An 11,560-nucleotide genomic window follows, 5' to 3' on the forward strand; every position below is an offset into this window, starting at 1 on the left:
GGACAGGAAAGCTGGTAGTGGGGAACCCGAGGTTGGGAGGGGAGAGTGTTGACATGCCATGGGGTTGGCAATCAATGTCACAAAACAATATGTGTATTAATTGTTTAATGAGAAACTAGTTTGTTCTGTAAACCTTCATCTAAAGTACGTTAAAAAAAAAGTTGCTGAGAAAATCTCAAGAACTCAAGACAAATTATACACAGATGAATAACTGACAGGGCCTTAGTTGGTTATGAATTGTACCCAACATACTAATCTTAATAGTATCAATTTCTAACTTTTATTCACCCCTTCCCAAACCACTTTCTTCTTGGGAAAATGTACAAGCCCCACCCTTCCAAGACAACCCACTCTCACACTAGTTCCTCAATAAAACACTTATCTGCTTAAAAAACAAAACAAAAACTAGCCTGCAAACAAAAAGTTGTATTTTTTCAAGTGATTTAAATAGAACATCCTGTCAAATTTGCTTCTTCAACCTAAAGTTGTCTAAAAATGCTAAACTGGCTTCTTCAAAATGATCAATTAGTTTCACCTACGAAACAGCTCTCCTAGAGTACAGAATTGTTGGACATGAATAGAGCTTTTAATTCCCCAAAGAATGTCTGAAGAGCTAAGACCAATGAATTGGATAAGAACTCTTCATCTTCTACCTGCCATAGGAAAAGTGAAAGCAGTTTTTTCTGTATTTTTTCTGTATTTTTCTCTCAATCTCTGTCTGAGTCTCTCCCTCCCTCCTCTCCCCTACTTCTTGATTCTATAGCAGACATTTAAAAAGAATACATGGGCTAAGAACAAAGCAAATTTGACTTTCATTCCCTATTCCGTTGGTAAATGTGGGTCATGACTGCAGCAGCTTAAAATGACTCCATGCCTCTTTTCTCGTCTTCTCCAGAGATTTCCGAGGTGTGCTCTCTTTCAGGGGCTGGGTAAACCAGTTTTGTTGTTTCCTAATATTAAGTTGGAGCTGGAGCTATTACGGGTTGTTGGAAAGTGTGGACAATGGTGCTGGGATGGACATTGCAGGGACAGGAAAGGGGTGTGTGGAGGTGGGAAGTTGAGAGGTAGAGTGGGAGACGTTAAGGTGGCTGAAGTGGCAAGGCACAGGGAATTGGGAGTTTTCCAGCTTGTCTTTTGGTTACTTTGAACCATTCTCTCTTCCAGCTAAAATCAAAGCTGTGAACTCTGACAGGTTATGCTTAGCTTGAGGGAAATGTGTGTAATTCAGAAGCTCTGTCTGGGACCCCGAAGAGTCATACTGTGGTTTACAGAGCGACAAGGCTTTTAGATGTGTGGAACTTATTTTAAGCCTTCAAGACATCAACTGATTTTTTTTTTTTAAGTGTACCTTCGAGCAGTTTTCATAGCTTGAATATGTTGCTGTTTTTCTGTCAAAAATAAGGCTGGCAGTGCTGAATGTGGTCACCAGATTGCTGGCTGTATTTAGTGGAAGGTCATGGACCAAGGCCTGGACCATCTCTGTCATTTTGTTTCTACTTACATCTTTCTGGTAGTTTCCTTTTTATTCTGATTCAAGGTTTTTTGTTTTTTCCTTAATAATCATTTCTCATGGCTGCTCTTTCGGGGTTTTATTTGTGTGGTTGATGCCTGAATCTCTATCTCCACTTCTAGACTCTTTCCTGGGTGCTACTCTTTAACTCCTACTACTTGAATATTTCTGCTTGCTGGTGCCAACACTGCTTCAAACTGAGCACATACAAGACAGCTCTTCACTAAGACCTGCCTCTTCCTGAACGTCCCTATTTCTGCTAATGACACCTCCATCACTGAGGTCAGATTTAACCTTTCTCCTCATCCCCATTTGAATCCATTTTTTAGTTCCTGCACGTAGTCCTTAACCATATCCAAGCTCTTCCTTCTTTTCTTTTCACACTTGTGTCCTCTTGTTACCCAGATTGTTGCAGTGCTGCCCCCTTAATTGGTTTTTGTACTTCTGGTTTCTTTTCTTCAGTCAGTTCTGTATTTCATTTCAAATTAATCTGCTAAGACATCACTTTCATTGCTTTTTGTCCCACTTCCTAAACATGCCAGTTCCCCTTTTTTCTGCAAGATTCCTCATTTAACTTTTAAATTCCTTCACAGTCCATCAACCTTTTCAGATTAACCCCTACCACTCAGTCCTCAACATGAAGAGTCGTCGAACCACACTTTTTGGGGGTCCAAATCTGAGAATCTGATGAAAGATATATATATATATATATATATATACCTTTCTTGAATATATACATATTCATTCTTCTAGGCCTAGCTCAAATAGCTTCTTCTTCCTAAAGTTTTCTATCACCTCCTCCTCTGTTTGAATATTTAACTGTTTGAATATTGTTATTATCATTGTTAGGTGCCATCAAGTCAGTTCCAACTCTTAGTGACCCTAGGTACAACAGAACAAAACACTGCCCGGTCCTGCACCATCCTGACGATCATTGCTACGTTTGAACCCATTGTTGCAGCCAGTGTGTCAGTCCATCTCATTGAAGGTCTTCCTCTTTTTAACTGACCCACTACCTTACCAAGCATGATGTTCTTCTCCAGGGATTGGTCCCTCCTGATAACATGTCCAAAGTATGCGAGACGAGGTCTTGCCATCCTTGCTTCCAAGGAGCACTCTGGCTGTACTTCTTTCAAGACAGACTTGTTTGTTCTTCTGGCAATCCATGGTACATTTAATATTCTTCACCAATGCCATAATTCAAAGTCATCAATTCTTCTTCAGTCTTCCTTATTCATTGTCCAGCTTTCCCATGCACATGAAGCAATTGAAAATACCATGATTTGTGTCAGGTGCACTTAGTCCTCAAACTGACATTTTTGCTTTTCAATACTTTAAAGAGGTCCTTTGCTGCTGATTTGCCCAATGCAATATGTCATTTGATTTCTTGACCGATGCTTCCATGGGCATTAATTGTGAATCCAAGTAAACTGAAATTCTTTACGACTTCAATATTTTCTCTGTATATCAGGATGTTGCTTACTGGTCCACTTGTGAGGATTTTTGTTTTCTTGATGTTGACGTGTAATCCATACTGAAGGCTGTAGTCTTTGAATATTAACACTCTGTTAAACGTGTTAAGTACAGCACTTGCCACATTTAACAGCTGTAAGGATTTTATACAGGCCTCATTATTTGAGCTAGACTTTTAGCTAGTAGAGGACACATCTCTGTATCTCCAGGGCCTGACATAGTGCCTTGGACATTTTCACTGGATGTGTCAACATAGTCCTGCCTCTGCAACTCTCCTCTTGATGATCAACTTTCCTGGAACCCTATTCTGCTTTATTTTATTTTTTTTAACTACTCAAAGACCTTTAAAGATCACTTAAAATTCCCCTTTATTTCAGACAATTTCTCCTTAATTAATTAAAATAATCTTCTCCTTGTCTGTGAATGAATATTAATTATTGTCTACATTATTCTTATAGAACTTAACTTGCTACTTTGTATTATATAAAACATTTATTTGGGGTTTATTGTTATGGAGGGGGGGAGAGGAGAGAGATCACAGTTTGATTTGATGCAAATGGGATTCAGCTATGTCCATGGAAGTCATTTGGGAGTATGATCATACCAGAGGCATATTTATATGAGAAGTGAAATTCTTCTTGGGCTTAAACCCATTCTAAGAAAAAGGAGAAAGTAGGTATCCTGAATTTGACCCAGTAAAAAATCTTTAGTTGTCAAGGGCTTGAGCTTGACTATAGTTTGAGTTTTATTTCAGACTACTGTGTAGCTATGTGAGAGCTTCAGGTTATCATTGGAGCAGTAGAATCCAACAGGAAGGAACACATGGTGAGTATATGTAAGTCACCCCCTTGACAATTCCTCCAATAATGAAGGGAAATTTACTGAGGGCAGAGGTCTTGTTTTAGCAGGTGGGGAAAGCAGTGACATTTGAGATATTACTCTTTGCATGACCTTTACACGACCCACAGACTGATAAAGTCTGGAGAAACTTAGGTTGCACTTTGTCTTTCCATCAGCACAGTAAATGTACTCAAAGACTAGGACAAATATATTTCCTCTTTTCCATCCTACTGATGTGGCTCTAGTTCTGGCTTTCATCATTTCTCATCTAGGTTATCACGGTAGTCCCAGTTTCTGGCCTTCAGTCTTACTTCCCAGCAATTCATTCTCTGCATTGCTGCCAGAGTTCTCTCTCTAAATGAGAATTAACTACTCTCAGTTCCAATTGGCAGATAAAGTCTGCACTTACCTCTCCTCTCCCTTTGAGTTGCCTTTGAAATTACAGAAGAAATATAAAACTAAAAGATAAACACAAAGCAACAACAAAATTAGGAAGGATGTCATGAGAAGAGAAGAAATACTGAAGATTTCTGGAATATATAAAACAGATAGGGTTGAAGGACAATCGTGAACTGAGATAATGATACAACACAAGCAAAGGAAGGGATTCCTGGAGAAGTGTCCAATTTTAATGTAGGAGATATTTCCTTAAGTGTTGTTATTATTATGTTTATTTTTAGGATAAAAAATAAAAGTCACACTGAATATGGTTCGTTTAGAATGCACTGTTTTTGGAAAAATAAATCAGAGATAATTTTGTACTGGTCATCATAACCTGGCTACATAAAATATTTTGATTTCTAGCATTATTTAAACTTTGCCTCCCTGAGTAAAATAAAGCAGTTGAGCTAATAATAATGAAGTTCCTATTTTTCTCAGTGGATCTTAGAAGTAAATGTACCAATAAAAAGTAAGCTTCCATCTGATGTGGAGCTTGGAAAGATACACCTGCAGAGAGTTGGCTCTGCTCTGGTGGACTGTAGGGAAGCGGTAAGGACTGAGTTCTCATGCTTGGTGAGACTGCTCTGGAGGACCCTTCCTGTTCAGTTTATGCCTTGAGTCCAACTCAACCCTTCAGCTCTTCTGGACTGGAGCTTGTCAGGGTACAAAGCAGCTGAGTCCTGCTGTCAGCTGGGTCACGACAGGATGAATCAACTGATCAAACGAATGTATGGGCTCTGGAGGTGTCCTACTTGGGGGGCCAAAAGCTGGAAGGGAGGGTTAAGAGGTGTCACTTCATTTTCAGTCTTTGATACTTAATGAAGAGCTCACTTTAGCTTTTATAGTGAAGAATATTATATGTCATGGGTTGATGTTATTAGGTGCCATTGAGTCAGGGCTGACTCACAGCAACCCTATATACAACACAAAGGAACACTGCCTGGTCCTGCATCATCCTCACAATCTTTGCTATTTTTGAGCCCATTGTTGCTGCTATTGTGTCCGTCTGTCTCATTGAGGGTCTTCCTCTACCTTCTACCTTACCAAGCATGATGTCCTTCTCCAGGGACTAATCCCTCCCCATAACACGTCCAAAATACATGAGACAAAGTCTCACCATTCTCCCTTCTAAGCGACATTCTAGCTGTACTTCTTCCAAGACAGATTTGTTCATTCTTCTGGAAGTCCATGGTACATTCAATATTCTTCACCAACATCATAATTCAAAGGCATCAATTCTTCTTCAGTCTTCCTTATTCATTGTTCAGCTTTCCTATGCACATGAAGTGATTGAAAATACCATGGCGTGGGTCTGGTGCACCTTAGTCCTCAAAGTGACATCTTTGCTTTTCAACCCTTTAAAGAGGACTTTTGAAACAGATTTGCCCAATGCAATACGTTGTTTGATTTCGTGACTGCTGCTTCTGTGAGTGTTGATTGTGAATCCAAGTAAAATGAAATCCTTGACAACTTCAATATTTTCTCTGTATATCAGGATGTTGCTTTTTGGTCCAGTTGTGAGAATTTTTGTTTTCTTTATGTTGAGTTGTAATCTGTACTGAAGGCTGTGGTCTTTGATCTTCATCAGTAAGTGCTTCAAGTCCTCTTCACTTTCAGCAAGCAAGGTTGTGTTATCCGCATATTGAGGTTGTTAATGAGTCTTCATTCAATCCTGATGCCAAGTTCTTCTTCATATAGTCCAGCTTCTTAGATTATTTGCTCAGCATAGAGATTGAATAAGTATGGTGAAAATATACAATCCTGACTCACACCTTTCCTCATTTTAAACCATGCAGTATCCCCTTGTTCTGTTAGAACAACTGCCTTTTTGTCTATGTACAGGTTCTACATGAACACAATTAAATGTTCTGGAATTCCTATTCTTTGCAATGTTATCCATAATTTGTTATGATCCACACAGTTGAATGCCTTTGCATAGTCAATAAAGCACAGGTAAACATCTTTCTGGAATTCTCTGCTTTCAGCCAAGATCCACCTGACATCAGCAATGTTGACAAAAATGTACGTCAACTTGGCTAGGCCATGATTCCCAGTTTTGTGTGATTGTCCACCATTTTGTCATCTGATGTGATTTTCCTATGGTTGTGAATCCTACCTTTAGACATTAATGAGACAGGATTAGAGGCAGTTATATTAATGAGGCAGGACTCAATCTACAAGATTAGGTTGTATCTTGAGTTAATCTCTTTTGAGATATAAAAGCGAGAAAGGAGCAGAGAGACAGGGGTACCTCCTACCACCAAGAAAGCAGAGCTGGGTGCAGAGCGTGTCCTTTGGACCTGGGGTCCCTGTGCTAAGAAACTCCTAGAATAGGGAAAGATTGATGACAAGGACCTTACCCCAGAGCTGACAGAAAGAGAGAGACTTCTGCTGGATCTGGCACTCTGAATTTGGACTTCTAGCCTCGTGGACTGAGAGAGAATAAATTTCTGTTTGTTAAAGCCACCCGCTTGTGGTATTTCTGTTATAGTAGCACTAGATAACTAAGACAGAATTTGTTACTGGAACAGTGGGGTGCTGCTCTGACAGATACCAAAAAAAAGGGAATGGTTTTGAAACTGTGAGTGGGTAGAGGCTGGAAGAGTTTCAAGTGCCTAATAGTAAAAGCCTAGATTGCCTTGAAGAGACTGCTGGTGGAATTATGGACATGAAAGACAATTCTAGTGAGGACTGAGAAGTAAGTGAGGAGAGTTGTTACACTGGAGATGGCGCAGATGGTGAGATGGAGCAGCAGAGAAATGGCAGCAGCAGAGAAACAGCAAGAACAGAACCAGAAGGCCAGCATGAGACAGCACTGGAGCCAACCCATGGAGCAAGAGAGCTGAGTGCCTTCCAGTTGAAGTTTACTGGCAGAGTGGGGTGCCTCCAGGCACTTATCAGTGCAGCTAAAGAGTTTTGGAACACTTGCCTGAGCAGAGCAGACTTGGGTGGTGAGACTTGAGAGGCCAAGAGGCCAAGGCACCAGGAAACAGAAGCTGAAGAGACAAGGAACACAGGGAGCAGAGCTGCCTCAGTCTCAAAGGGTAGGGCCACGACCTCTGGGTTCTCAAAGGGTAGAGCCATGGCCTCTGAGATTTCAAAGGATGGGGCCACAGCCTACTAGGTTTCAAAGAGTCAGATCTTCAACTCAGTTCCGGAGTGTGGGTCTTTTATGAGTGCCATGGGATGGGGCCAGATCTGCTGCCCAAAGCTGAGTGGGTGGGGCTACCATGACCAAGGGGCAGAAGAACGGAGCCTGCCAGTTCTGAGGGGGTGCAGTTGCCACTTGATGCAGGAGAATGGGGCCACCCAAATTTGAGGGAGCAGAGTTGCCATTCCAGTGGGCCAGGAAGGTGGAACTGAAGCCCAGGGCCAAGGTGCCTCTACCCAGAATCCAGAGCATTTGGTCAACATCCAGAGTCTGGAGGGCAGTGCCATTGTTTAAGTGGTCTCAGAAGACAGGATTATTTTCAAGCCTTGAGAGCTAATGTAATGTGTTCTGACTTGCTTGGTTCCTGTTATCCCTTCTTTCCCTCCAATTTCTCCCATTTGTAATGGAAATGTCTAGCTTGTGTCTGTTCCACTGTTGTACTTCGAAAGCAGATAACTTGTATTCTAGATTTCATGGATGAAGAGGAATTTTTGGATTTTTGACTTGGAGTTGATTTAAGATTTTTGTTATGATATGTTGGGGTGAATGTGTTTTACATATGGAAGGAGGGTTCAATGGTATGGGTTGAATTATGTCCCACAAAAATGTGTGTCAATGTGACTAGGCCATGATTCCTAGTATTGTGTGATTGTCCACCATTTTATCATCTGATGTGATTTTCTTATGTGTTGTAAATCTTACCTCTATCATGTTAATGAGGCGGGATTAGAGGCAATTATGTTAATGAGGCAGGACTCAATGTGCAAGATTGGGTAGTATTTTAGATCAATCTCTTCTGAGATATAAAAGAGAGAAGGGAACAGAAAGACAGGGGTACCTCCCTACCACCAAGAAAGCAGAGCTGGATGCAGAGCGTGTCCTTTGGACCTGAGGTCCCTGTGCTGAGAAGCTACTAGACCAGGGGAAGATTTATGACAAGGACCTTCCCCCAGAGCTGACAGAGAGAGAAACACTTCTGCTGGATCTGGTACTCTGAATTTGGACTTCTAGTCTTCTAGACTGTAAGAGAATAAATTTCTGTTTGTTAAAGTCACCCACCTGTGGTATTTCTGTTATAGCAGCACTGGATGACTAAGACATGCCCCATTCCACATCCTCTTCTGAATCTGGCTTGAATTTCTGCAAGTTCCCTGTTGGTGTATTACTGCAAGCATTTTTAAATTATCATTAGCATAATTTTACTTGAATGTGATGTTGATGATAATTTCTGCATTCCATTGAATCACCTTTCTTTGGAATAGTTACATTTAGGGATCTCTTGCAGTCAGTTGGCCAGGTATGTCTTCCAAATTTCTTGGCATAGGCGAGTGAGAGCTTCCAGGGTCACATCCATTTGTTGAAACATCTCAAGTGGTATTCCATCAATTCCTGAAGCCTTGTTTTTCACCAATGCTTTCAGTGCAGCTTGGACATCTTTCTTCAGTACTGTTGGTTCTTGATGATATGCTACCTCCTGAAATTGTTGAACGTTGACCAATTCTTTTTGTACAGTGGCTCTGTGTATTCCTTCATTCTTTTGATGTTTCCTGTGTCATTCAATTATTTGCCCTTAGAATGCTTCAGTATTTCAACTCAAGGCTTGAATTGTTTCTTCAGTCCTTTCAGATTGAGAAATGCTGAGTGTGTTCTTCCCTTTTGGTTTTCTAACTCCAGGTCTTTGCATGTTTCATTATAGTTTACTTTGTCTTCTCAAGTCACCCATTAAAATCTTCTGTTCAGCTCTTTTGCATCATCATTTCTTCCTTTCATTTTAGCTACTCTATATTCAAGAGCAAGTTTCACAGTCTCTTCTGACATCATTTTGGTCTTCTTCTTCTTTTTTTTTTCCTTTTCTGTCTCTTTAATGACCTTTTCTTTCTTCATGTATGATGCCCTTGATGTCATCCCATAACTTGTCTGGTATTTGATCATTCGTGTTCAAAACATCAAGTCTGTTCTTGAGATGGTCTCTAAATTCAGGTAGGATATACTCAAGGTCATACTTTGGTTCTCATGGACTTGTTTTAATTTTCTTCAGCTTCAGCTTGAACTTGTATAAGAGCAATTGATGGTGTGTTCAGCAGTCGGCCCCTGGTCTTGTTCCTAGTGATAATATTGAGCTTCTCCATCGTCTCTTTCTACATATGTAGGTGATTTGATTCCTGTGTATTCCATCTGGTGAAGTCCCTGTGTATAGCAGCCATTTATGTTGTTGAAAAAAGGTATTTGCAAGAATAAGTCATTGGTCTTGAAAAGTTCTATCATGTGATCCTCTAAGTCATTTCTATCACCAAGGCCATATTTTACAGCTACTTATCCTTCTTTATTTCCAACTTTTGCATTCCAATCACCAGTAATTATCAATGCATCTTGATTGCATGTTTGATCAATTTCAGGCTGCAAAAGTTGGTAAAAATCTTCAATATCTTCACTTTGGCCTTAGTGGTTGGTGTGTAAATTTGAATAATAGTCATATTAACTGGTCTTCCTTGGAGGCGTATACATATTATCCTATCACTAACAGTATTGTACTTCAGGATAGATCTTGAAATGTTCTTGTTGACAATGAATGCAACGTCATTCCTCTTCAAGTTGTCATTCTCAGCATAGTAGACCATGTGATTGTCTGATTCAAAATGGCTGATACCAGTCCATTTCAGCTCACTAATACCTAGAATATTGATCTTTATGAATTCCATTTCATTTTTGACAGCGTCCAATTTTCCTAGATTCATACCTTACACATTACACATTCCTATTATTTGTGGAGGTTTGCAACTGTTTCTTCTCATTTTGAGTAATGCAAAATCAGCAAATGAAGGTCCTGAAAGCTTTACTGCATCCATGTCATTAAGGTCCACTCTGCTTTGAGGCAGCAGCTCTTCCCCAGTTGTATTCTGAGTGCCTTCCAACCTGAGGGCCTCATCTTCCAGCACTATATTTGACAGTGTTTCACTGCTGTCCATAAGGTTTTCATGGGCCAATTTTTTCAGAAGTAGAAAGCCAGGTCCTTTTCCCCAGTGTGTTAGTCTGGAAGCTCCACTGACATCTGTCCACCATGGGTGACCCTATAGTTATTTGAAATACCAGTGGCATATCTTCCAGCAACATGGCAACATGTAAGCCACCACAGTATGACAAACTGACAGATGGGTGGTGAATGTAATGGGTAGATGGAAGAATTTAAAATGAAATAAATCAAGCATGTTGTTGTTTATGCCGTTGAGTTGATTTAGACTCGTAATGACCCCATGTGACAGAGCAGAACCACCTATAGGGTTTCCTAGGCTGTAATCTTATGAAATTGGATTGCCAAGTCTTTCTTCCACAGGGCCACTGTGTGGGTTCGAACCACCAACGTTTCAGTTAGTTACCAAGTGCTTAACCATTGTGCAACCAAGGCTCTTAAATCAAGTATAGTACAAAGTAGTATAATCACAGGATCTATAACCTCCTCTATGCAGTTGAGAATATAACTGTAAACATATCATTTCATTGTGCTTTGTTCACTTAACATTTTATCATCTGAATTTTCCCATATCATTATGTATGTATATGTGTACTTTGGCCCTCATGACATTCACTGTCACCCATACACACACCTGAATACAGGCGGGTGAGAGAAAGAAGGGAATCCACAAAACTATTAACAAAGGATCATGGTAATATCACTAATTTTATTCTTCATACCATGTACTTTTCAGTATTTTCTAAACTTTTTTCCCAATCAGAATTAAACAGTGTAACGTAATTTTTAAGATAAAAAAATAAAAATTTCTAATAAATATCACTTCAGCAGCATATATAATAAAATTGGAATGATACAGAGAAGATTAGCATGGCCCCTGTGCAAGGATGACACACAAATTTGTGAAGCAGTCCATATTTTTAGCAAACCTGTCTCTCAAATATGATGATGAAATTAGGGAATTTCCAGATAAGCAGAAGTTTAGGGAATTTGCAAAAACCAAACCAAAATTACAAGAAATACTAAAGGGAGTCCTCTGGTTAGAAAATCAATAACATCAGATAACAACGCCAAGACTAGAACACAGGACAGAGTGACCAGATATCAAGTCAGATAGGGAAGTCACAAAAATACATCAAAGCTAAAACATTGAAAATAGGGAAATAGAGATATCAAT

General features: G+C 39.9%; 1 non-coding gene across 1 annotated transcript; it reads left to right on the forward strand.

Moving 5' to 3' along the window:
- The first annotated feature begins 11,199 nt into the window (after positions 1–11,199).
- Positions 11,200–11,305, forward strand: LOC111819765 (U6 spliceosomal RNA). The gene has a single exon (XR_002823337.1). It is a non-coding gene; the product is annotated as a U6 spliceosomal RNA (small nuclear RNA).
- The last annotated feature ends 255 nt before the right edge of the window (positions 11,306–11,560 follow it).

This window comes from Trichechus manatus, unplaced genomic scaffold (assembly GCF_000243295.1).
Source record: "Trichechus manatus latirostris isolate Lorelei unplaced genomic scaffold, TriManLat1.0 scaffold00017, whole genome shotgun sequence".
Classification (NCBI taxonomy): domain Eukaryota; kingdom Metazoa; phylum Chordata; class Mammalia; order Sirenia; family Trichechidae; genus Trichechus; species Trichechus manatus.